Below are 26415 nucleotides of genomic sequence, written 5' to 3' on the forward strand. Positions count from 1 at the left end.
AAAGCTTCTGGGTGAGGCGTTCCACATGCGGGTAAACAATGATGAATCTGCCACTGTTAACAATTATTAACACAGCCACTAATCTAATATAAAGAAGCTGGGTGGCAGTACCTTGTAATTCATTGTGTCATTATAGTCTTGAGTACAGGAAGACATGGAGTCGGCCCTAAGTAACCAAAACAAGAAAACTCAATCTAGTGGTCTTTCCACAAACTAGCATTGCAGAAAAACCATTTCATTCCCACGAAATTAATTATTCAACAAAGGTACCTTTAGAGATACCACCACTGAAAAGAGGAGAACTTCTACTTTTGACACCCTTACCACATACACAATATCTCTTGTCTTTTCATATACCTACACACTCAAGCACTGTCCGCAACCAGGGCCATTAGCCATTACACACATGTAACACAACTTCTTCTGACCAAGTCTTCTGATCACCCCATCAACAGAATGCTCTACACTCCACTAGCATTGGACCATGCAGTCCCTCTGAGTGTTAGCAGGGACCTTTCTGTGTTTTGTACATTTTAGCAGATCTCCTAACACAATGCAAAGCAAGCACCTGATCTATGGTGACCTGAATTCTTGCTCCCTGAATAAGAGAGTTCAATTGGAGTCAGAACAAAAGATGAGGGGCAAGAAACATTTTGCCGGAGCACCCAAACTAATAATAGGTTTTTTTTTATGGCAAGAACGTGATGGACCATGAATACACTCCTGGCCTGATAAGACCATGTTGTTTGTGTGGCTTCAAGACATTACCACTTATGGTAACCCTAATATATTTTTCTCGCAAGATTTATTCAGAGGGTGTTGCCTTTGCCTTTCTCTAGGCTTGAGAAGGGGTGCTTGCCCAAGGTCACCAGTGGGCTTCCTGGCTGGTGAGGCTTCAACCCGGTCCCAGATTCACGTCCTACACTCAGACCACTACACCAACTGCCTCTTTAGGTTACCACCTATTAGGACCATTTAAAAATGCAGGTATAATGGGCAGGTGTGAGTTTCAAAACAATTCATGACCTTTTAGGTCGCCCAAAAACCTATAACTTTATTATTTAGGCTTTACAAGGGAGAGCGACTCAACTTCCTCAAACGCAGAAAGTTAATAAAAGCATACAAATCTACTTCGTTTTCACGGAATATGAATTCAAAGCTAGACAAAAGAAAAATAAGGTTCTTTTCGTTCCAAAAGCAAAAACATCAGCGAAATGACATTGTTCCAATTCCTTTCTTAATGCATCAAGCATTGCTCCCTTTAACTGAATAAGGGAGACAAAATTAGTAGGTCAGTGCAGAAAAGCACAGACATGCACAGAAATAGTAATAATAATGGGTAGTACAGTGATAGAATGTACAGGACACTGAAATGCAGGCTTTATGAATGTATTACAGAATGAAAAGAACACTCATACTTGAAGTCACCATGTATTGGGAAGATGGCACCGTTTGTCAATCTTCCCAAAACACATTCAATAAGTCACGACGTGAGATGTCACTAGTCTGTTATAGAACAGAGGTCTAATAAGTGACTAGCCAAAACAACCACCTCTGGAGGGGGCGAGCCAGGCCTGGAAGACAAGAGCCCCCTCCACCACCATCTTGAGGGGGGAGAGGCCAGGCCTGAAGACAAAGACCCTCTCCAACCACCACTTGAGGGGAAGGCCGGCCTGAAACAAAGACCCTCTCAACCACCATCTGGATGGGAGAGAGGCCTGTCTGAGACAAAGAGCCCCCTCCAACCACCATCTTGAGGGGGAGAGAGGCTGGCCTGGAAGACAAAGAGCCTCCTCCAACACATCTTGAGGGAGAGAGGCCTGGCCTGGAAGACAAAGAGCCCTCCTCCAACCCCATCTTGAGGGGAGAGAGGCCGCCTGGAAGACAAAGACCCTCCCCAACACCATCTGAGGGAAGAGGGCCGGCGGAGACAAAGACCTCCTCCACCACCTTTGAGGGGAGAGAGGCCGGCTGGAAAAAGAGCCCTCCTCCACCACCACTTGAGGGGGGAGAGGCCTGCCTGGAAGACAAAGAGCCTCCTCCAACCACCATTTTGAGGGGGAAAGAGGCCAGGCCTGGAAGACAAAGACCCCTCCTCCAACCCCACTCTTGAGGGGGGAGGAGAGCCTGTCCTGGAAGACAAAGAGCCCTCCTCCAACCACCATCTTGAGGGGGAGAAGGGCCTGTCCTTGGAAGACAAGAGCCCTCCTCCACACCACATCTTGAGGGGGAGAGAGGCCAGGCCTGGAAGCCAAAGAGCCCTCCGCCAACCACCATCTTGAGGGGGAGAGAGGCCTGGCCTGGAAACAAAGAGCCCTCCTCCAACCACCTCTTGAGGGGGAGAGAGGCCTGTCTCGGGAGACAAAGAGCCCTCCTCCAACACCATCTTGAGGGGGCGAGAGGCCAGGCCTGGAAGACAAAGAGCCCTCCGCCAACCACCATCTTGAGGGGGAAGAGAGGCCTTGCAAATTTTTGTTATTGTTTTGCAAATTTACTGTACCCACTATGATCATTTCGGAATAGTTGGTCTATAAATAAAAATTATTATTATTATTTCTATTATATTATTATAAAAGCCATTTCCTGGATAGAGAGAAAGAATGACCAGAAGTCCCATGGATAAGTTTCAGCAAGAGGTAAAGCAGCAACTAGGATTTTTGTTACTGATTGAGGGGAATCACATTTGAAACCTGCCTGATTTAAAGACCATTTACTTCATGTTTAAAATTGTGTGTTCCAGTTGAACACCCCGCACTCTGAATGTAGAGTAGGGGAGAAAGGGAGTGGATTTCCCATAGAAGGAACATTTAAACATATAACCAACTGTATCTTCACAACCGGAAAAAAAGTACAGTTGTTTTATTTTAAGTAATAGGAAATACTATCTGATTAAATTTAAAGCTTCCCTTTAGATCTACTTTTACTGCTTTGTGCTGTATTTTAAAATTTTATCACTACCTCAGTACTTCTCAGAAAAAGTTACGGAGTAATGTAAATGTGGCAAAAATAAAAATAATATGTTTGTCAACCTGAAGATTAACAAAGATACAGTAGTAGATGGCTTTGCCCATTTTTAAAAAACTTTAAGGAAAAATGTTAAGAAAATAATACTGCTGCCAACTGTCCAAAACAGCAAAATGCAACTAAGTTCCACATAATGACTGTGTGTGCAAACAACAGTGTGAATGTTCTCACATCATTTATAATAACATAATTATCCAGAATTCCCAAAATCAAATACTGCAAAAAATCAAAAACTTTTGAGCTATGTTCCTGTACTGTATTTGCCAGGCTGGAGGAGATGTGAGAATCTGGGAGGGAAATGGCAGGAGGCATGGATTCATGCCAAGCACTATGCTTGGATCCCGCCATTTCACAGATCTCCGCTCTTTCCAATCTCATTATGTTCTCATTATATATATATACAAATATCGGCATCCAAAATCTGAAACAAATCCAAATGTGGCATACGTCTGGTCCCAAACATTTCAGACACAGGAAACACTCAACCTGTATGGAATCTGCTCCCCCACATTCAAAAAACAAGCACCAGTTTATAATTTTAATTTTACTGTGCCGGGCATTCAATAGCCCTGGCCATATCTGTCTGTGGAACAGGTTTGGAGAGATTTCCAAAAATTGCAAAAGAAACTAACAGTAGTTTCACTGTGTAGCCATGTACTACAAGAAGACAAGAAATCTTAATAAGACACTTCATTCCCAATTGTACATATAAGACCTTGATTAGGGAAAAAAACGGGAGGAAGGGGCAACCTAATCGTTCCTGGCCTGAAGGGTGCTTGCTGCTGTGCCACAGCAAGAAGCAAAAAGATCCATCCTTTTTGGGAAGCCTACGTGGTCCCAGAGCAGCTTCAGAGTGGCTTCTTCCACGCAAATTGGAGGTGCTATCATGTAATGCAGGCCCCAAGCCATGCGAGAAGCATCTTTTAAAACTGTCTGTTAGGGCTAATCCTGTAATATAATCCCATTTAACTTGCTCATCACAAAAAAGGGATACCTAGGGGATAAATTTGTAAGCAAAAGTCTAGAACCTCATCATATCTACCCATGTGAGAAAGTCAACGAGGTTGCACTCTTAATCATTTCTAATACTGACCTCTATGGCCCTTTGGTCTCTTCCAACTCTATGATTACACGTACTTAATGGTACTTACTCTGGAATAGTGTCAGGACTGCATTGATTAAAATATGAGGATAAGAAGCAGGAATTAGTATATAAAAAAGGACTTCTATACATGAGTTTAGCTAGATTTTAAAGCAACTATTTCAAGCCATGTTTCTTTAATTTGGCACTATTCTTTTCCTTGGAGAAAAGAAATGCCACTTTGCTGAATTCAGACCTACAGACTTATTTACCACAAGAAGCTCAGCTAAAGTAACCAATCCCAACCCCTCAAAACCAAGAATGCAACAGCTTAAAGTGTTCCAAACAAAGTCAACAAACTCAAGAGAGACAACAGCTGTTTGTGATCTGTGCTCTTACAGGAAGGAGTGGCAAGGTACTGTTTGTATTAAAAAGAAATCCACATCTCTCTTCGATAATCTGCAAAAAATGGGATGGGAGGCTTTAAGAGCATAAAGAGGAAAATGGGTAGACTGGGGACAAATACAATTAGTGTTATTCAGATTAACCTAGTGACAGAGCACCTGCCATCACTATCATCTTCCCCAACCCTGTGTCAGGATTATACTTCCATACACCAGAAGAAAACTAATATATGTGTATGTGTGTGTACTTATATTTAATATATAAATTATAAAATTTATATATATTAAATAAATAACATAAATAAAACGTAAGTGATATAAATTATATACATTTTATACATTAATTTATGTATAAATTAATTTATACATTAAATAAATAAATTTATATATTAAACAAATAAAGAACAAGTAATATAAATTAATAAATAAAAAGTAATCTAAATTATATAAATAATTTGTATATTAAATAAATACATTTATATAATTAATTAAATAAATAACAATAAATGAATAAATAAAAAGTAATATAATTTATATAAATAATTTATACATTAAATAAATAAATTTATAGATTAAATAAATAAATAAATAACAAGTAATATAAATTAATAAATAAAAAGTAATCTAAATTATATAAAAAAATTATATATTAAATAAATACATTTATATAATTAAATAAATATCAAATAATATAAATGAATAAATAAAAAGTAATATAATTTATATAAATAATTTATACATTAAATAAATAAATTTATAGATTAAATAAATAAATAAAGAACAAGTAATATAAATTAATAAATGAAAAGTAATCTAAATTATATAAATAATTTATACATTAAATAATTAAATTTATAGATTAAACAAATAAAATAAATAAAAACTAAATAATATACATTATATAAATAATTTTAAATAAATTTATATATTAAGTAAATAAAATAAATAAAAAGTAAGTAATATATATTATATAAATAATTTATATAAATAATATAAAACCTGGAAACGAATAAAATAAATAAAAAGTAAATGATATAAATAATTTATATATTAAATTAATAAATTTATATATTAAAAAATAAAATAAATAAAAAAGTAAGTAATATATATTGCATAAATAATTTTTGTAAATAATAATATAAACAATATAAATAATATAAAACCTGGAAACAAATAATATAAATAAAATAAAAAGTAAATGATATAAATAATTTATATATTAAATAAATAAATGTATATATTAAAAATAAAATTAATAAAAAGTAATATATATTATATAAATAAGTTATATAAATAATAATAATAATATAAACAATAGAAATAATATAAAACCTGGAAACAAATAATATAAATAAAAAATATCATGACAACACACACAAACACACTGTCCTCTCTGCCCTTTTCACTGCCCTCCATTACAGCCTTGTGTCCAGGAGGCGTTCCAAAAAATGTCCTCCATTTTGAAGCACGGGTTTTATTTCTATTTATGGAGTTAAAAAGAGATTAAAGTGCATTTAAAGCAATATTGCGTATTAATTTTGTATTATATTGTTTTCTAGAATGTATGCCGCTGGCAGGTCCATTTTATTTTATTTTATTCTGTTTTATGTGCAGCGCTGTGTAAACCTACAGCACTTTATAAGTAAAGTTTAATAATGCAGTGATAATCCTGTAAATGAAGCAGAAATGGTGAATAATTGCACTAATAATTATTGCACACAATTGTGAAAAATAAAGCAATATTGGAAATGCAATGTCACTGAAATTCCAAAACTAAAAAGATGTGTGTTAATGCTTCTTTTTGACCACTTTAATGGCAGGTTTTGTGCGACATGTGAAATCGTTTCGCATAATTACGTGATTTTTCCAGGATATTCATAGGATAAACTCGCAATTTCCTCCATGTGATAAACTCCTATGTTAGAGCAGTGATTGCCAAACTTTGGTCCTCCAGATGTTTTGGACTTCAGCGCCCAGAATGCCTAACCATTGGCCCAACCGTTGTTGTTTGTTTCTATATTACCATCCATTTTACACTCTGGGATTTGTAGTTCTCCTGCTTTAACTGGCCCAGCTTGGCAGGAACATTTGTTCCAAAACCCTTCAATCGGGATATTCCTGGTTTTGTGGGACAAATAGTAAGCCTAGAGGTGACCCAAAGAAAAGCCTAAATGTTCTAATATAGGTATTCCAAAACTTTGGTCTTCCAATGCTTTATTTCTGCCTTCTGTCCAGAGTGGATTCCAAAATGTCCTCCAATCTGAGCATGACTATGAAGCATGAACACATTATTTATATAAGTAGAATTCAAGGATATAGCTATGTTAAAGTGTAGAATCGAATATAGAGAGTTCTAGCACCTTTGAAACTAAGGGGCTCAACAGACCACCCCTTTCCTCGCCAGATTGGGGTCACAGTAACCACATGCTGCGGCCTTAATCTGGCCTTTCCACAGTGCAAAAAGAAGCTGCAAAAAATGGGTCCTTTTTGCGCCACAGAAAGGGTGCCCTAGCCACTGTGGCCGTGGCTTTTCACCACTTCTTTGGCGCATGTCTGGTCAGGCGGGCAGCATGGGGTGGAGTCAGGGAGGGCAGCACCCCCATGCCAGCATATAACACCAGTCTGGCAAGCCCCCACACTGCAGAGATAATAGAATTTGACACCACTTTAGCTGCCGTGGCTCCATACTATGGAATCCTGGGAACTGTAGTTTGTTGTGGCACCAACCTGTCTGACAAAGATATCTCATAAACCTACAAATCCCAAAATTATGTAGAATGGAGCCATAGCAGTTAAAGTGGTGTTTATAATCATTGGTGAGGCAAAGTGGAGTATTGGTTTGCTTGACAGCAAGCAGTGCCAGGTGGGGGTGCCCTTATTGTTTTTGTTGTTGTGTGCCTTCAAGTCATTTCCAACCTACGGTAACCCTAAGGCAAACTTATCTGAGGATTTCTTGGTAAGTTTCTTCAGAGGGGGTTGAGAGAATGTGAATCATCCATGGTGTCCCAGTGGGTTTGCATAACCAATCCAGGATTCAAACCTTGGCCTCAAGTCATAGTCCAACACTATAACACAGTAGTATTAGAGCAACACATTCATGAGCTGCATTTTTTCTATCCAACAGAAGCTCCTTGCTGAATTGGTTTTGCTTCAGGACAGCTGGTGGCACAATTTTGCTAGTGTTTTGATCACCACAAGTCTCCTCGCCGGTTTTGGCGTTGCAGCATCCTCTGGGTGACCAGATGTCAACCAAGGACGTAGCCAGGGGGGGGGTGTTCTTGGGGTCCGGACCCCCCCTTCCATTAGAAAAATGAATGGTGTGTGCTGCTGCGCCACTGCACTCAAGCCCCATTATAATGGTGGCACTTAGTCTGGACCCCCCCCCTTCCTAAAATCCTGACTATGTCCCTGTGTCAACCACAAAAGAGAACAATGCAACACAAAATGTAAGGCATTCGAGAAAAATGTAGAACATTACAAAATAAAAGCTACAAACATTAATATAAATATAAATTCATGTTTCTTTGTCATGTCCAAGATGGAAGACATTTTGGAATTCCTCCTGGACAGAAGGCTGAAATGTAGGGCATGTCCTGGAAAGGAGCCTGTCTGGTCACCCTAAGCACACAGAGGTCCTTTGCATACTTGCTAGGCAGAATTGGATTGGAAAGATGCACACAGTGCCATCTTTTTCCTGTATGTTCAAGCATTGTTTTACAATCAGCGTTGTATCGTCTTTGCTTCCACTTTGGAGATTATCAGACTGGGGAGAAGTGGGGGTAGCCAGGAGTAAAAGGCATACTCCCGGCAAAGTTGTGCGATCGCACTGAAGATTTTCAGATACATCATGCTTAGCCAGGACTTAACCCATAAAGATCCAGAAATGCTCCAGCAACAAACCATGCACAGGGAAGTCCTGAGATTGCACTCAGATTGCACTCTTGCCTTTCACCAGGGAATGGTTCCCTTTTTTTTAAAAAAAAAGGAGATAAAGTACTGTACTTACATTGATAAGTCGACTCAGGTTTTTTTAGTCAGTTTTTTGACTAAAATTTCTAAACTTATGCATGAGTATATACAGTATATCATACTTAGGCATTGTTCATGACATATTTAATCTGCTGTTATTTTTCATTTTCCCCTCATAATAAGTCAATATGACTGCCTACATCTTTAGTAAACATCGAAGTGGATCTCTCCCTTGTATTTCTGTTCACATATATATACATTAGTAGCACCCAGTACTGACCAAAATTGAATATAGAGTATAGGTGTGAGTGTCTATTTCTCTGACAAACATATGCTGCTGTCCACATGCCAAATGTGGAGCATTACTGGTGGGGATAAGTGTTTCATGTTTGATAACTAGCATTGCTTCTAACATTAGAAACCACAAAGTATATCCTAGGGGAAAGGAAGGAGAAGGATGATTTGTGCTTGAATACCATCATTACCTGTTCTGAAAAATATAATTAAGTTCTACATTGCTGGTGGGAAAATGAATATCCTTCGACATGCATGCAAAGGCATGCATCCCAGTGATGTCAGTAACATTGGTCATTTGTCAACATGGCATAAGAAGTGCCACCATGAAACAAAGGATTACATAAATCCGATATAACTTTAAAAATTATTCCTCCATGAAACAATAACTAACTCCAAAACATCCAGCCATTTACATTCAGTTTACCAAACCAAGTCATTCAGCACAATCTTATTTTACCCTTTCATGGGTTCTGTTAATCCCAACAAGCTCAATTAACTGTATAATCAAGAGCAATTTGTATACAGTCCTTGTCCTCATATTGACTACCCACAATGGTTCCTTGCTTTCCAGAAAGGACAGATCCTACTATTATGAAGAGTGAGGCAACTACAACCTCAAGTGACAAGTGCAAGGGGACAGCAATGCAGCTCTCCCCACAAGCTATACATCCTGGGACCTCAAGACATTTCTTCTCTGGAAAGACAAAAATGTGTGCCACACAGCCTATCTTGCACCCCCTAAGTTAGCCTGCAGCCTCAGCAGTGATGGAGGATGCCAGGGTTGAAGCAGACAATTTAGCCACCTTTTTGTGTGGGAAATGGAGGCAGAGCAAGGGCAAGAGAATAGCCACCTTCAGCTGGCAAAATGTCTTGGATCCACTCTTTTCTCAGACAACTTCTTGCACAGCTTGCCTTTCTTTAATCACATTGGGATGCCCACCCCTTTCCTTTAGCACCCCCCCCCCCCCCCCTTCTGCTCAGGCTCCCATTCTTTTCCACAGAGCAAAGTTTCCTCTGTCTAATCCTATGGATGTATTCACCCAGCCAAATTTGCTGTCTGTTTCTCCCAGAAAACTTGTGCTGATTCATTCCTAGGATTCTGAGCACTGACTTACAACAGTCAGAGGCACAGATGTATCATGGCTTAGAGTGAAGCTGCACTCTGTACCCATAGAGAATTATAGCTATTATGTATTTGAGTTCAACACTGGAAATTCAGGCAGTGTGTGACTCATTTTTTTCCCTCTCTGCACATCCGGGATCATGCGGTGAAGCCTTCCTTTGAAATATGGAATATTGAGGAAGAATCACCTATTGTCCCTGACAGAATATTTTCCTATCAATGGTCATAGACCCTGAATAGCTGCATTTGTCGTTCAAACAGCATGGTTAATCACATCACTTTCATATCAGCACTGCTGAATAGACAATATGTGCTGTGTTGTTTCGGGAGATTTTAAATATTTTATTTGTGCTAACTCTGGAAGGCTTTACACTCAAGGAAACAAGTGTCCCTGCTGAGACATCAACAGTTGGGGTGGGGAGGAGATTCCTCTCTTATCAATTTCTTTTTTGTCATTTTTTAAAATGGGAATGTATCTGAAACATTGTCCATACTGTAAAAGGCAGATTTGGTTTTCTTTTTCACCAGTTATCTGCAAAAGAAACTGATTGCTTTCATGCTTTGGCTTTTCTAAAAACAAAACGCTAGATGTTGTAGTTTGGTGAGGATGCTGCTAAATCTTTATTTTAAATCCCTAATCTGCTCCAAACCCTCATAAAATTACAGTTTGTACAGTTCCCTGGACAGAAGAGAGTACTATTCAGTTAGGTTGAACCACAAGTGAATTTCACATTTTAACAAAGCAGCAAAAGAGGACGCAATAGTTCTGAGAGAAAAATATGAGTTTTTATGATATAATCAAATGTCTTTATGGAATAGTAACATGTCCAATGCATCTTTGTGCAGATGTCCTTCCTTCCTTCCTTCCTTCCTTCCTTCCTTCCTTCCTTCCTTCCTTCCTTCCTTCCATCCTTCCTATTTATAAACTGCTTAAAACTTAAGGTACAACAACAATAATAAAACATATAATCGCTGAAACTCACTTAGTGTCTTCTGGGCAGCTTATAGGCACATAAGTTCAGTTTTGGACAGGACAGTGAGGGCTATTCTTTTGCCCTTGGACTCACTCCAAAAACTACCCAGAAGCTGCCAAGCCCCAGGGGGGCCTCCTGATGTAGCTACCTGTGGGGAGGGGAAGAACCGTGAAGATGTCATACCCCACAACTGTCCCAATTTGGCAGGGACAGTCCTTATTAATTTTCTGTTTTCCCATTTTTTTAGCTCCTTTTAAAATGTCCCAGTTTCTCTCTGCTCCTACTTTCCCCTTTCCCCTCAATTTACTTCAGTGGCTGCAAGCTGAGTTTAAAGTGCAAAAGTGGTTCACTCACAATTAGCTGAAACAATCTCCTTTAAGGAAACAAGAGTACTGTTTTCAGTTTCACCCTGAAGGAGATCTTTGCTAAAATGTATTCTATGTACAGTATTTGCATTTTCCTGTTTGATAACACAGTAGAAATGTAGTGGCTCCCTTGAATATATCATATCATATTATATTGGGGGGAGGCCTTCCTAGTTTAGTGGCAGATGGAAGGGCATTTCTATTTTTGAACTATGGCCATTATTCCAAACTCTGCTACTAGAAGAATGAGCGAATTTAACACAAAGTAGCGTGTTAAAAAGCTATTGTCTTTATCAAACCCACAGGAGATAAATTTAAACTTCTTAATGAATTCTTGTTCATCTGTCTGTCTCTGAAGCAATCCACTTGTTGCTTTACTTGCAGTGGATCAGTGTCCATCATTCCTCATCAACCTTTAACAAATAAGGCAGTTGAAAAGTGAGCAGGTAATTGAACAGGTTGTAATTGAAGAGTAACTGATCTGGTTGTAAAAGGCGATCTCATGCTTTAGGAGGGCCTTTCTCAACCTGACAGATGCCAGATGTGTTAGACTCTGCACTGTTCCCAAGAACAATCATATTATGGGCATCTGGTGAAAAGAAAAAAAATTAGGTTGGAGGAAGTCAAATCTGAAAGGATAAAAAAGAGTATTTTTGAAGGCATCAATAACAAAATGTACCCCTAGGCCAATAGTGACAGCCTTTTTCAAAACTAATGTTCATATAACTGATGAGAATGAATTAATGTCCCAGTTTCTAATGTTTAACGTTATTCAATTAATTTTCAAGCACTGCATTCCAAGCTGTAAACTTGTGCATGGCAGCAAAAGCTCCCCCCTTCAAAAGTAAATAATGGTTGGACTACCTACAGAAGAAAGACTAACATTTGTATTGATTTCATAGTAATGTAGAAACTGTGAGTGAAAGGACTTGAGGGATATTTCAGATCAGTCTCTCCTGAAAGGAAAGGGCACCGAACTTATGCTACCCTCACCTTGGCTAGGCCTTTACTGGCATGCCCTTGACACAACTCTGCCAGTGATTGTTAACTTCTGATCCAAGAAGCTGGCCACAGAAATTTTTATCTATTATATGCATATAAGTGAATCATTAACTTTTAATTTGTTTCTTAACTCATAAAAACAGCACTGCACAAAGAATATGTAAGCCCCCAGTTTACTGTGTGTGCTAGTTTTGCCTCAGTTCATGAGTCGAAGGAATGCAGTTCTGCCATGAATAGGCATCCGTTTGCTTATTTTAGCCAATCCTCAAAACTTCAACAATCTGATGATGTTTGATTTAACTCTTTCCTGGATATATATGAGATTTTTCTTGGTGAAAATTCTTGGGCGACATAAACTGTTAGCAAATGAAGATTATTCCAAAGAGTATTCCAATAGCAAAGTCTGATTGAAAAACAAAAAAACCAAAGCAAATTGCTGTATTATTGGGGGAAAATACACATTTCCTCTAGATTAGATTCTAGGTCATGAATTTGCACAGGGACATGATTGTTTCCATTCCAATATGCATATTTTTGAATAGTTATCTCCACTAACATAAACAAGAAGGGTTTTATTTAAAAGCTCTTTCTGTTGATACATTCCTGTGATATTTTTTGTACTTTTGACAGAGATAATGGTTTACAATGGTAATGACTACATAACCCAAAATCCATTTAAGAAGGGATTATTGATTATTACCTATGTATACAATCTCTCCCCTATATGAGCTTAGAATGTTATACATGAGTGAAGAAATTTGATCCCAGCAGTTTCTAGTGTACAGCCTATATTCTTGTCACAACATCACACTAAAAACATTATATCACATCTTGGGCCTTATCACACGTGGGGGGTTTGCAGCTCAGATCCGCAGTCACTCCTAGCAACACGAAACATGATGTTTTACCATACCTGGTTGCCTTTCCGCTGCCCTTCAGAATCGAGGGGAAAGTGGAGTCAGATCTATTCCAAGCAAGTCACGTGATGCGGATTCAAGCAAAGCGTGGTGAGTGCACATTGTATTACCACACCGGAGGGTTCAATGATTCAAACTGGCACCCTTGCGCATGCTCAATGTGGCTCTGGACGCTGTCCTTCTTCCCTGCCCCTCCTTAGCTGTCATCCTTCATTGGGATGAAGGAGCAGTCATGGAATGATGGGATAGGTCTCAGGGGGTCACTGGGGCCAGGATAGGGATGAAGAAGCGGTCAGAGGACGATGGGATAGGTCGCATGGGGTCACTGGGGGCTAGATCGGAGTGATGGAAGAGGCAGGGGATCGGAGTGATCTTCCACACCAGACCTAATTGGAGTGAAATCAAAATGAGCTTGTTACCGAATTCACCAAAAACAGCAGTCACTGTGGATTGGATTAGATTGACTGTGGAAGCATCTCGGAACGACCCCCCATAGAAAGCAACCAGGTGTGATAAAACATCACGTTTTAACATGAATTCGCATCCTGGACCAGGAGTGACAGCAGATTCAAGCTGCAAAAATTCTCATGTGATAAACGCCTATGATTCTATATTTTCGGAATGTGACATTTTTACTTGAAATAAAAACAAATGTATTTCAAGTAAACTTATTTCAACAAAGATCTGAGACTATTTTGACAGATGAAGCAAAGAGCCCTCCTCGCTTTCCATTTACAAAAGCCAACCAAATTGGAAGTTGAACCTTTGCAGACTGCTGATGGAGAGTATCCTCCATGATAGCAGAGGTTAGCAGATTCAGGCCGGATGCATGGGACAGTGTCTTCTTCAACAGGCTGCTGCTGCTCCCAGCATCTGCTATCTGAGGTGACTACCTTATTCTGCCTCATGGTAAGAGCAGCCCTGACTAACAATGTACTCTTGTAGTATTTTAAAGATTAGTGCATTTGCTATGCCATGTATATTTGTGAATAAGACCCTGGTTACTCCTCTTTAACTATATTGCAATTTGTATTTCCATTTCTTGTCTGAAGATAAGAAGGTATACTAACCTGTGCTGTGCACTGGAGTTCTGCCATGATTCCTGACATGTGGAGCAGAATCAGCAAAGTCGCAGAGCAGGAAAAAAAAATACCGTTCTCTGTAGTACAGAGTCCAACTGATTTTATTGCAGGAACAACATGGCTACTCTGAAGAACATTTTCTGACAGTTGAGAATGTGCCCATGTATGACATTTTAAATGCAGTGTTCTTGGTATATACTGTTCCATTAGACCTTCACATTGCAGATCCCGTGAGCTCTCAGCAGCAAGCTAGGACACAAAATGAGACAGCAAGATTTACTGCTGGTTTTAGTTTCATTGGAAGTGGTAGAATTCACAGGGGATGCATCTGTCATCACCACCTATAAATCTCATCAGATGTTGATATTAACTGAGGGATAAATTTCTGGTCTCTAAAATTAACTTAAAACCAGTTTATAGCAAGAGCAAAAATAGAATCACTATAGGACAGACACATCTTTTTTCTTACATACCTTTGAGACAGGCTTTACTTCTGGGATTGGTAGCCTGGCAACCTCCAGATGTTTTGTACTGCAACTCCCATAAACCTCTTGGTGTTAGGGATTTGTTACATATTTCAAGTTACTCCCACAGCCTGGAAAAGTTACTCATTAGACTACAGCTCCCCATCTTCTCCATCCTACAGGACCAATGGGAGATTCTAGCAGTTTCAAAACCTACTGATAGGCTTGCCTGCCTAAGGCCACTCAAGGGAAAAAGAGCCATGTACTTATATACAGTAACTCCCTTTAATTTCAGAGAAGTTTGTGGAGATTGTACCCCTGTCCTTTTAAATCAGAGTAAGGATCTCATAGGATAAGGGCTCCATGCACCCCTGAGGCTGTTTTCTCAACCCCTCACGTCACACCTGGACACCCACACAGTTGAGAGACAGGTTGTGAGCCAAAAATGAAGTAATCGTTCTTGTCTAAAGCAAAGACCAGTCTTACTTTAGTGGGGCCAGTGGGCTGCATTTTTAAAAACTATTTCTGGTCACTGCCACTTTTTTAAAATGCAGAAAATGCAAAAAAGACACATTTTTAAAGTGCAGAAAAGACAGATTATTAGAAGGACCTGCTACAGGTCCCCAATGGACAAAATTGATTCTTTCATTCCCACCCCTATTTTAAATTCCTCCCATATAAAGCAGTCTTCAGTCTGCCACCAAGCGCAGGAGAGGCTAAGCTGGCAGAACATTTTGACAATAACAACTGGAACTTGGAGTCCTTGGGAACAAGGAGGAAATGGTTATTGAGAGACCCTGATTTACATGTGACATGAGCTACAAGCAAAGCCCTTGCCCACACATGCCTTGTATGTTTCACTTACTGCATCCATTTGGCATCCTGGCAATCTGCAGCTTGGTACCTGTCCAGACATACTACAGATAGAGGATCAGGATTTTCATCATCATCATCATCATCATCATCATCTTTGTTTATATCTCATCTTTTCCCAAAAAGCCATGATTCAAGGCAGCTTCAAATTAAAACAAGCATAACATCCTGATAACTGAAAAATACTAAAAATCAGTATTAAAATGGAATTAAACTATTTACACAAAAACAATTTACTGCACACAATTAAAAATGTTTAAAAGTTGTTAAGAACAGCACCATTAAAACAGCATATTACATATTACACCAGCCACAGATTCTGGTGAAATGTCAGGATGAAAATCTTTTAGAACATGGCCACATAGCCCGAAAAACCCACCAAAAAACATGGATGCCGGCCATGAAAGCCTTCAACTTCATGCCCTTCTGATGGTTCTCTCTTTCCCACTAGACACAGTGGTGCTCTTGAGATATGGAAGATTGGGGTGGAGAGCCAGGCCTTTGCAGAGCCTTCATGGTGCAGTAGTTAAATGCTGGTACTGCAGCCACAAGGTTCTGCATTCAATCCTGCAGGGCTTCAGAACTCACTCAGCCTTCTATCCTTTCATACAAGGTTGGTAAAATGAGTACCCAGCTCATTGGGGGCAGTTGACTTATACATTGTAAACTGCTTAGAGCAGTGGTTCTCAACTTGTGGGTTACGACCCCTTTGGGGGTCGAACAACTGTTTCACAGGGGTCGTCTAAGACCATCAGAAAACATAACATAACAGTAGCAAAATTACAGTTATAAAGTAGCAACAAAAATAATTTTATGGTTGGGGATCACCACAGCATGAGGAACTGTATTAAAGGGTCATGGCATTATGACAGTTGAGAACCACTGGCTTAGAGAGTGTTGAGTTCACTGTGAAGCAGTATAAATGTACTTGCTATTGCTATTCAAAAAGGTCTAACTTTAAGGGTGATGATGGAGCCCCAGTGAGCCATCTATGCAGTTGAGCCTCTTGGGCTGCCTCTCATCCATCACAGGTTTTCCATATAATTCCAACTAGCTTCCTCTGAAACATCTCTCCTGCATCCAAGCAAGGCAGCAGTCTGACATCAAACTAGCACACGTGATCAGCATCATTAAATGGCATGATGGTACTCAGGGACTGCTTACACAGATTAAGTACTTTTTCCTGCCAACCATGTCACAAATAAATCAGGCCTTAGCTTCCCTTGGAAATAAATAATGACAGAATCTAGATCATTAAAATGTTGTAATTGTCTTATTATGTGACTCTGTAAAACATTAATGGTACTTGGATTGCATGCTGCATGAAAACTATTTGGAAACCTGTTTCCTCAAAGGGATCCAGTCCAATGGGCTACTACAGTACCAGTATGAGTGTCTCGCATTTCTGGACTCCCAGTAAGGCCTACATTCCCACAGGTGATTCATTATTGACCCCCAGAACCCTCTAGTTCTCCTTCTTGCAGCCTATCCATATGTCCTTTCTCAAATGGATGTGAGAAACAGAGAAGTTACCTTTATGGACTACAGCTACAGTGACAAAAGCAAGCCAAATGAGAAGACACCTTCACTCAGCTTGGCCCCTTTCTTTGGACCCTGGTGCAGACTAAGACCAGAAAGAGAGGCAAAGTAAATGGGGGAGTGGAGACAGCGGAAAGGTAGTGGGCCTCTTCAAGGAATATTATCCTAACCCAAACCTCATATCTGGAGACAATTCTGTGTGCCTTGAATACACGCATGCACATTTCATTCACCTATGAAATTCCTGTTAGTAGAGTGCAAGCTACCAGGTGCTGGCATGAAGTGCTCTGGTGCCACAATAAACTACAAATCATAGAATTCCATAGCATTGAACCAAGTTAAAGTGGTATCAAGATGCTTTATTTCTGCATTGTGGCAGCAGCCCATGTGACAGAGGACAAGGCCAAGACTGGCTGGACCTGTGTGTTGCTGCTCAGTCTGTTCCAGCTGCAAACTGATGCGACGAAGCAAAAGAAAGGTCTTCCCACCACCTCCAACACCTTTGGGGGAAGGTTTAACAGATGTTGTAATTTTTAATGGTTCAGTGTTCAGGTATGATTATGATTATGTTCATGATTAGGCTTTTAAATCTTGATTTAAGCCTTGGGGGCTCGTCATAACAAAATATATTTAAAGGGGGTTCCTGGTACAGAAAGGTTTAAGACCCACTGGCCTACACTGAGATATATCATTAATAGAGTAGCCAGAGTGAAAACTGGAGAAGGCTGTTTGTGTAAAATAAAAAAAAGGTGGGGGCATTTCAGCCGCCATCACTTATTACCTGGTTGTATGACAAGCAACACCTAATGGAATTCCCTCTTTGTACAACCATTAAATGTAGTTTTCACTCTGGCAACCCTAAAATTGAAATTGATCCTAAATCGTCTCCTTCAAAGATCCAGCCATAATCATCTATGGGTGGTCCTGGGCCCTTTTATACAATATATATTGTTGTTTTAATATTTTTATTAAACAAACATAAACATATAAACAACTAAACACTCATTTTCTATATTTAAAATACATACAAGGGACAGCACATCTGAATAATAACATGTAAAACTTTTTTTAAAAAAAAACATAAAAAATGGAAATGTGGCTTCCAGCATCCCTGACCATGGTTCTTTCGCTTTACTTATCTGACTTCTCTTGGCTTAATCAAAATCAAAAACAGTAATTAAAATAATATTAAATTCATATTATCTTACTACCAACAGAAGTCCTTAATTAGGACTTAATAAAGATATTAAATAATATTAAATAATAAAAATAGTAAAAATATAAAAATAATTAAAATATAACTTAATAAAATATGAAACATTAATTAAACATTTCCTCTACTTTGTCAAACAAATCCTATCACCTTCTAAAACCATAAAACCGTAAAAGAACTTCCCTTATTTTTCATATATTCAAATGTCTTCCACTCTTTCTTAAAATAATCTAGAGTTTTCTCATGCATCAGCATAGGCAATTTGTCCATTTCTACAAATTCATGCAGTTTTAACAACAAATCCTCTCATGAGGGGGATTATTGCCTTTCCATCTTTGGGCACAAATCATTCTGGCAGCCATTGCCATACATTCTTCCATACATCATCTCCAACCATTCATCAAATCCTAATAAGAATAGTCCAGGTTCCAGCTGAAGTTTAGTTTTCAGAATGTCCTCCATCAATTCAAGAATTTGATACTTATCATATAGTGTTATAGCACCATGGTGGTACTTCAACTGCCCTGGTAACATTATCCTGCCAATTCACCTGCATTACTCCATCATGTTTCTGTTTTATGGAATGCTGGTCACTATTCTATACTGTTTATTATACTGTTAACAAACTTTTCCAGCGACTGGTGCTTAAGGCAGCTGTCAACAATAATATAATATAATCAAATAGAAATAAAACTTCAAGAAAATAAAAGGAAAAATGTTTTAAAAAAAAAGACACCCATCAATAGCAATAGCAGCTCATTTACTGTATATACTCATGTATAAGTCTAGAAATTTTAGTCAAAAAATTGACCTCAAAAAGCTAGGTTGCCATCCATGGGTCAGTGGAAGTATTGTATTTTAACTCATTCCCATCTCTGAGTAGAGTAACAAAAGGTAAGGGCTTAGTCCATCCCAGGAGCAACCAAAAGAAGCACAAACCCCCTCTATTATTTCCACCATGATGCCACTTCTGGCATTTTTTAATGTTTGTGTGGGAAAATGGCAGTGGTGGCACCTCTGAATGAGGATCTGAATGAGTACAGTATCTGAATAAGACATTTATGTGTGAAGACAGAAAATTGAATCTTTTACATCCTTTGCTATATGCCCCTAAGTTTTATCCTCGACTTATCCACGAGTCATATCAAAATCCATAATTTTGGTCTCAAAACCAGCCCTTGACTTATACATGAGGTCGACTTAAAGTTGAGAATACACAGTATATGCTGCTTCATACCATACTAAGCAGTCTTTAAGCAGTTTACAACTGTCAGCTAATTGCCCCCATCAAGCTGGGTACTCATTTTAGCGACCTTGGAAGGATGCAAACCTGAGTCGACTCTGAGCCCCTGGCTGGGATTGAACCTTGTGGTTTGTGAGTGAGTGGCTGCAGTACTGGCATTCAACCACTGCACCACCAGGACTCCACAGGTATGTATGCCCTCACTAAAAGCAAAAATAAGATGTAAACAAATCTATTTTAACCATATTTATACTTCTGTTTGTGAGTGAATGGCTTCTAAAATACGTAAATATGTCCTTGCCTGCTAGTGGAAGGCCACCAGAACTGGAATTGGCCAGACTCTAGGATTGTCATAGTGAAAACTGGAGATGGCTACTGTATGTTTAATGGCACCCTGGCAACAAGCAACACCTGCTGAAATTCCTCGTCAACACAAGCATTCAAGGTGCAGTAACTCTTTTCAGTTTTCATTCTGGCAACCCTACATTGGCAAGGAGTTCTGAAGGCAAGAGTTGTTTGGAAGGATCTTCAACAAAATATTATAGCTGAGCCCCCAGGCCTGCTGAACATGTTCACTGAGCTGTTACCATTACAATTTGTTGGTTCCATCTCCCTCCTTTCCATGGAAGGGAAAAAAGAGGGAAGGTCAAGTCCCATATTTTGCAGTGGATGTGCCATTGGATAATATGGGGCATGGTGATCTGCTGACGCTCAGATCTGTGGGTAGGAAGCCTGCCAACACTGAGGGCCCACTGTATTTAATAAATATTTTTGTTTCTTTCCAAACCTCTGCATTATCCTAAGTCTGCCAAATCTCTTCTTTCTTGCGTGTGGAAAGTGCTATTTGTGATGCATTAAGATTCACATCTGAGAAACATGTTTCTTATTAATATAGGGGGCATGTAATACTATTTAGATGGATAATTTGTCTGTGGCACAACATCCATTACAAAACATATGCAATGTTATTGTGGTGTAGCCATTATTATCCTTGCATTTCTCTGAAGACCACAGAAAAAAATACAGATTGCCTTCAAAGGTAATTTCCACATAGGCTATGTTAGAAAACCTATTAAATATGAAGCATGCAGTATGGCCTGAAGAGTAAACATTCCTTGCATTGTTAGATATTTATGACATTCTCTGAAACCTCCCTCGGTAATACAGATGACAAGTATTTACATATGCAGGATTGACTACACATGCAAGATTTACATCACCTGTGGATGGAAGAAAAGCCCCTTTACACTTTAATTCCCATCAGACCTTGGCAGCATAACCAATGGTAAGTAAGGACTTAGGAGTTACAGTCCAAACAACATTTGGAAAGTTGCCTTTTGCCTGTCCCTGATTTACACAGTCCTGTTAGCTGGGATTCTTCTGTTCCAGGAAAAATAAACAGACTCCAGCTGCACTCCACATAGAAGCACAAGTTATGAATAACTTTGGTGAAAGAACTTATAAAAAGGGACAAAATGGATGAACTTAGTCTCAGTCTCATATGCATGGAGTCTCTATAAAGCATAGATATGGAACCAGAGGCTCTCCATGAGGTTGCACTCTACCTCAAACCTACTCCAGTACACATAGCCAATGGCTGAGGATGATGGGGTTTCATTTCAACATCTAAAAGGTCACTCATTGTTTGTTCTTACTGTTAGAGTAGACTGCCCTTAGATAATACTCCTAAATCATACCCTCCGAACACACCTGATCTTGTCTGCGTCTAGAAGCTTAACAAGGTGTGAACTGGTGAATGCTTGGATGGGAAACAACAAGGGAATACGAGGGAACTCCAGATGGGTCTTGGAAAGAATCCTGCCTGAAACTCTAATGAGATGCTTCCAATCAGAGGTGACAGTACTAGACCAGATATAGAGCAATGATGTGAATGAGTATAAGAGAACTTCTTATGTTCCTCTCTTCCAATGTTTTCTGCCGCAGAACAAGACCTTTCTCATTCCCTAGTCAAGCACCTTTGCCTTAACTTATGCTGATCTTCAATTAAGCCTGCACAGGATTATAGTCTTGAAAGACCAATAGTAAAAGAAGAAAGGATAGAGGCAGAACAGAAGAGGTAAAAAGTGCTGTTCCCTTGACTTTTTTTGGGAAATCAGACATTAGGTTTACCCTGGGTTTAACTGTACTGTTTTTTTTACACATTTCTCATTCCTACTGAGTCTCAGTCCTGCCTCTATGATGTCACAGACATCAGAATAATTTGTATCTTGGCAGCACAGAGAAATAACACAGCCAGGCCCAAGTAATTGTTCCAATAACTTTGATCTTTAAACAGCTCTCAATTGGATTTGAGTATAATAGACTTTCTGGTGGAATTTGGACTGGACTCACGCAGAATTTTTTTTTTGTATTGTGTTTAACACCTTGGACTTAGCCAAGGGGGGGGGTTGGACCCCCCCTTCAGGCTTGGGGACATTTAAGCCCCTATCTGATCCTTTTTTCTATCAAGAGTTCAGTGGCAGCAAGGAAGCATCCACTCCCTCTACAAGTCCCATTGAGTAAAGGGTCAAACAGTAAGTAAAAACAATGTGTTTTTTATTATTTTTGCTTTTTATACAGACAAAACATACATATATACGCATAACTATCATCTAACACAATTCGACGTAATATTACTTCTCTATACATGACTAAAATAACAAATGTTTGAAGTCAGAGGTGGCACTCAGAGCCCTCTCTGTGGGCACACGCACTATCATCCCAACACAGATTTCACTAGAGTTTGTCACTAGAAATCCAGAGGAACTGTCCTCACCTCCCCCCATTAGCTGGCTCTTGGGATTTCTTCCCACGGTCATAAGATGGGAAGGATCTTGGAAAAGCCACTGAAAAGAGGGCAGTCCGTCTACATACCATAATGGACCTGCAGCAGCAGCAGCAGCAGCCTGGCCCACAGCTGAGGAGGAGGGAGAGAGAGAGAGATGCTGGGAGGAAAGTATAAAACCCCCCTCCCCACTGCAAACTTTACCTGCAGCAGCAGCAGCAGCCTGGCCCACAGCTGAGGAGGAGGGAGAGAGAGAGACGCTGGGAGGAAAGTATAAAACCCCCCTCCCCACTGCAAACTTTACCTGCAGCAGCAGCAGCAGCAGCCTGGCCCACAGCTGAGGAGGAGGGAGAGAGAGAGAGATGCTGGGAGGAAAGTATAAAACCCCCCTCCCCACTGCAAACTTTACCTGCAGCAGCAGCAGCAGCCTGGCCCACAGCTGAGGAGGAGGGAGAGAGAGAGACGCTGGGAGGAAAGTATAAAACCCCCCTCCCCACTGCAAACTTTACCTGCAGCAGCAGCAGCAGCAGCCTGGCCCACAGCTGAGGAGGAGGGAGAGAGAGAGAGATGCTGGGAGGAAAGTATAAAACCCCCCTCCCCACTGCAAACTTTACCTGCAGCAGCAGCAGCAGCCTGGCCCACAGCTGAGGAGGAGGGAGAGAGAGAGACGCTGGGAGGAAAGTATAAAACCCCCCTCCCCACTGCAAACTTTACCTGCAGCAGCAGCAGCAGCAGCCTGGCCCACAGCTGAGGAGGAGGGAGAGAGAGAGAGATGCTGGGAGGAAAGTATAAAACCCCCCTCCCCACTGCAAACTTTACCTGCAGCAGCAGCAGCAGCCTGGCCCACAGCTGAGGAGGAGGGAGAGAGAGAGACGCTGGGAGGAAAGTATAAAACCCCCCTCCCCACTGCAAACTTTACCTGCAGCAGCAGCAGCAGCAGCCTGGCCCACAGCTGAGGAGGAGGGAGAGAGAGAGAGATGCTGGGAGGAAAGTATAAAACCCCCCTCCCCACTGCAAACTTTACCTGCAGCAGCAGCAGCAGCCTGGCCCACAGCTGAGGAGGAGGGAGAGAGAGAGACGCTGGGAGGAAAGTATAAAACCCCCCTCCCCACTGCAAACTTTACCTGCAGCAGCAGCAGCAGCAGCCTGGCCCACAGCTGAGGAGGAGGGAGAGAGAGAGAGACGCTGGGAGGAAGCTGTGCAGGAGGAGCTCTGCAGTGGGCTTAAAAGACCTGTGTGGACCCCAACTCTAATACCAATATCAGCTTGACAAATATTTAGTTTAAGTTCCTGAACTTTGAGAAACTTGTGTCAAATAAACAATGGGAAAGAGAAAACGAAGGAAACAGTTAGGTGGGAGTCCAAACTTGCTTCCCCACATGAAACTTCCAAAACAGCCAAGAATCGACGAGTGTTTTGCAGGAAATGGTAATGTAAGCAAACCAAATCCCATTTATACTGCTAATAGATTTGAAGCCCTGGCAAATGGCTTACAATTAGAGTTAGGTGAGGAGCAGCCTCTGGAGCCCCCCCCACCTCCTAGTGTCAAGTTGATTGAAAACCAAGATGAAGAATTGGGTTCCCTCCACAGTTTGTCAGCCCATGCAAGTTGTCTTGATAACAGTCGTAGGGATTATGAAATAAAGTCCAGAAATAATTGGACACTTCCCAGAAATGTTGAGATTCAGAATGGGGAACAACAACATGCGGAGATCCCAACACAACTTATGACGAAATACTGCCTGATTACCACACAAACTGTTATTCTGATATCTGAACAGTTAGCTGAGTTAAAACACAAATTGAACGTGTTAACTGGAGAAATAGAGATACTGGAGCAAAAGATATCTGCAAGACCTCTTACTAGTCCCCCTTGTACAAGCAATTGTGAAATGAATGTGACCAAGTTAAACAAACATGATCAATTGGGAAACTTAGTAGATAGGACTAAAGGAAATGATATAAACTTAGACCCAAGGAGGTTACTCCAAGAAACAAACAAAATATTGCCTGGGATAGCACCTCAAGAGGATCATGTATACCCCAAGGAGGCCATAAAAAGTAAAAAACCTTTTTCTGTGAAAGATAACTGTATACTCCGTCCGGAAAGAATTGCATTGAGTGTCCATAAGAACAGAGTTAATGATGGTCAGTGGATTTCCAAGAAAGTAATCAAATCCTCACTGGGAAAACTTCTTCACTGCCAACTAGGGCAGATAGACTTAGACACTGTTGAATGGCTCCCTGGGTCAGTAAATCAAACACGAATCCTCCTGTCCTTTAAACAGTCTACCATCCCTCTGATGCTACTCAGGATGAAGGCTTATTTAGCCCGATATCAAATTTTTCCTATCAGAGTCTTTCATGAAGAAAGAATTAAGCCGTTATTTGCTAGCTCAAGAGCTGCAAAAGTGGTAATCCCCCTTGTATTGACACGGAAGGATTCTGAAGCCGAGAATCAACCCAGTCTGCATCAGATTGAGGACAGTTTCATTGATGCATTTGGTCTACTCTCAAGAGAAGAGCAAGATAGCATTTTGCTCCAGTTGGAAAAATTAAAACAGTCTCTAAGGAACACCGTGGTTTCTACAGAGCCTCTGATAGATTTGGGTTCTCCAAATTCGGTTTATAGTGATTTGCTCACACAAATGAAAGATCTGCCTAATCTTCAGCAACCAATGACTAGTGTACGTGTTCCTTTGGGGCAACTAATGACTCCTGAAACTAGTATGAAGTCACCAACTGACCATATGTCTGAAGAATGTGCTTCAAAGCCGCGGTGTGAGAAGGGGGTTGGTCTAGATATAACCCCTCTGAAGAGGAACCATGCACAAAGACAATCTTCTACCAACCAGCCCCCAGTAATTGAAGAGAGGACAGTAACACATTGGGCCCGGTCACAGGATGAGTCAACAGGGATTCCCAGTCTGACTGGCACCGAGAGTAAAGATCAACTACAACAACGTCAACATTGTACCACCTTATCGTCAAAAGGCGATCACTCAATCAACAATTGTGTCTATTTGGGTAGTATTGACAATATTGTGGTAGACAATTTGAGGGAAGATACAGATTCCAATTGACTGAATGTGTCAGTACATCATTTCCCCTCTCCTGATTTAGAACAGTTTGGTAATAAGGATAGTATCCAAATAGTTACATGGAATGTTGCCGGTTGGAAAGAAGGGGTGAACACTGACTCAGTGGGTTTTCTTTCTAAATTTGATGTTGTTGCTATTCAGGAAACCTGGTTAACTGCAGAGGATGAACCATTAAAACTCCCGGGCTTTCAATGTTGGGATATCCCTGCCCAAAAATTAAAAAACAAAGGGAGAGCTTCTGGCGGCCTTTGCACTCTTATTAAACAAGATTTGCACTGGCAAGCTGAGATTTTATATAATGGGGATAAATATTCTCATTTCTTAGTTATTAAATTCACATACAAGGTTTTAGAAGTGATATTGATAAATGTATATATTCCTCCTATTTCATCTCCTTTCTTTAATACCAACTTGTGGACAAGTTTAGAAGTTCTTATGGATGAACTAACAATCAGATACCCTCGTTTTATAATAATTCTTTTGGGAGACTTTAATGCCAAAGTAGGTCCTTCCCTGCATGATTTTGCTAAAAAGAATAACATACCAAATGAATTCTTTGATAATCATCCTCAATGGCGCTCTAGAGATAACAAATGTAATAGTGCTGGATTGTCCTTGGTTTCTCTAATTTTTAAAGCCAGTCTTCAAATTCTGGGAGGCAAAGATGAGGACGATAGATATATATACCCCTATACATACCATGCACACAATTCCAGTAGTGTGTTAGATCTTATCTGTGTTTCAAGAAACAAGGCTGATATGTTTTCTGAGATAGACGTCCACCTAAGAGGGGAAAGTGATCATCAACCTGTGAGTGTAAAATTTCGGGGCTCGTCAGATCGAAGACCAAGTTGTAGGGCAGACAGTTGGATCGTAAATAATCAAGAGGTGAGGCAGAATGGCAGACTTAGATGGGCTAAGGTTGATACCACTGCAATAGCAGGGAGCCTTAAACTAGA

The 26415-nt window shown here is 40.1% G+C and overlaps 1 protein-coding gene across 5 annotated transcripts in view; it reads right to left on the reverse strand.

Annotated features, from left to right (window-relative positions):
- RELL1 (RELT like 1) overlaps positions 1 to 26415 on the reverse strand; it is a 107958-nt gene that overhangs the window by 24155 nt on the left and 57388 nt on the right. The window contains exon 1 of one of the 5 annotated variants that reach the window (XM_042467359.1): positions 14227 to 14319. The exons of the other annotated variants lie outside the window; for them this stretch is intronic. The gene's annotated coding sequence lies outside the window, so the exon portion shown is untranslated. Of the gene's footprint in view, positions 1 to 14226; positions 14320 to 26415 lie in introns of those variants that run through there. 5 annotated transcript variants of the gene reach the window in all.

This window comes from Sceloporus undulatus, chromosome 5, assembly GCF_019175285.1.
Source record: "Sceloporus undulatus isolate JIND9_A2432 ecotype Alabama chromosome 5, SceUnd_v1.1, whole genome shotgun sequence".
Taxonomy (NCBI): domain Eukaryota; kingdom Metazoa; phylum Chordata; class Lepidosauria; order Squamata; family Phrynosomatidae; genus Sceloporus; species Sceloporus undulatus.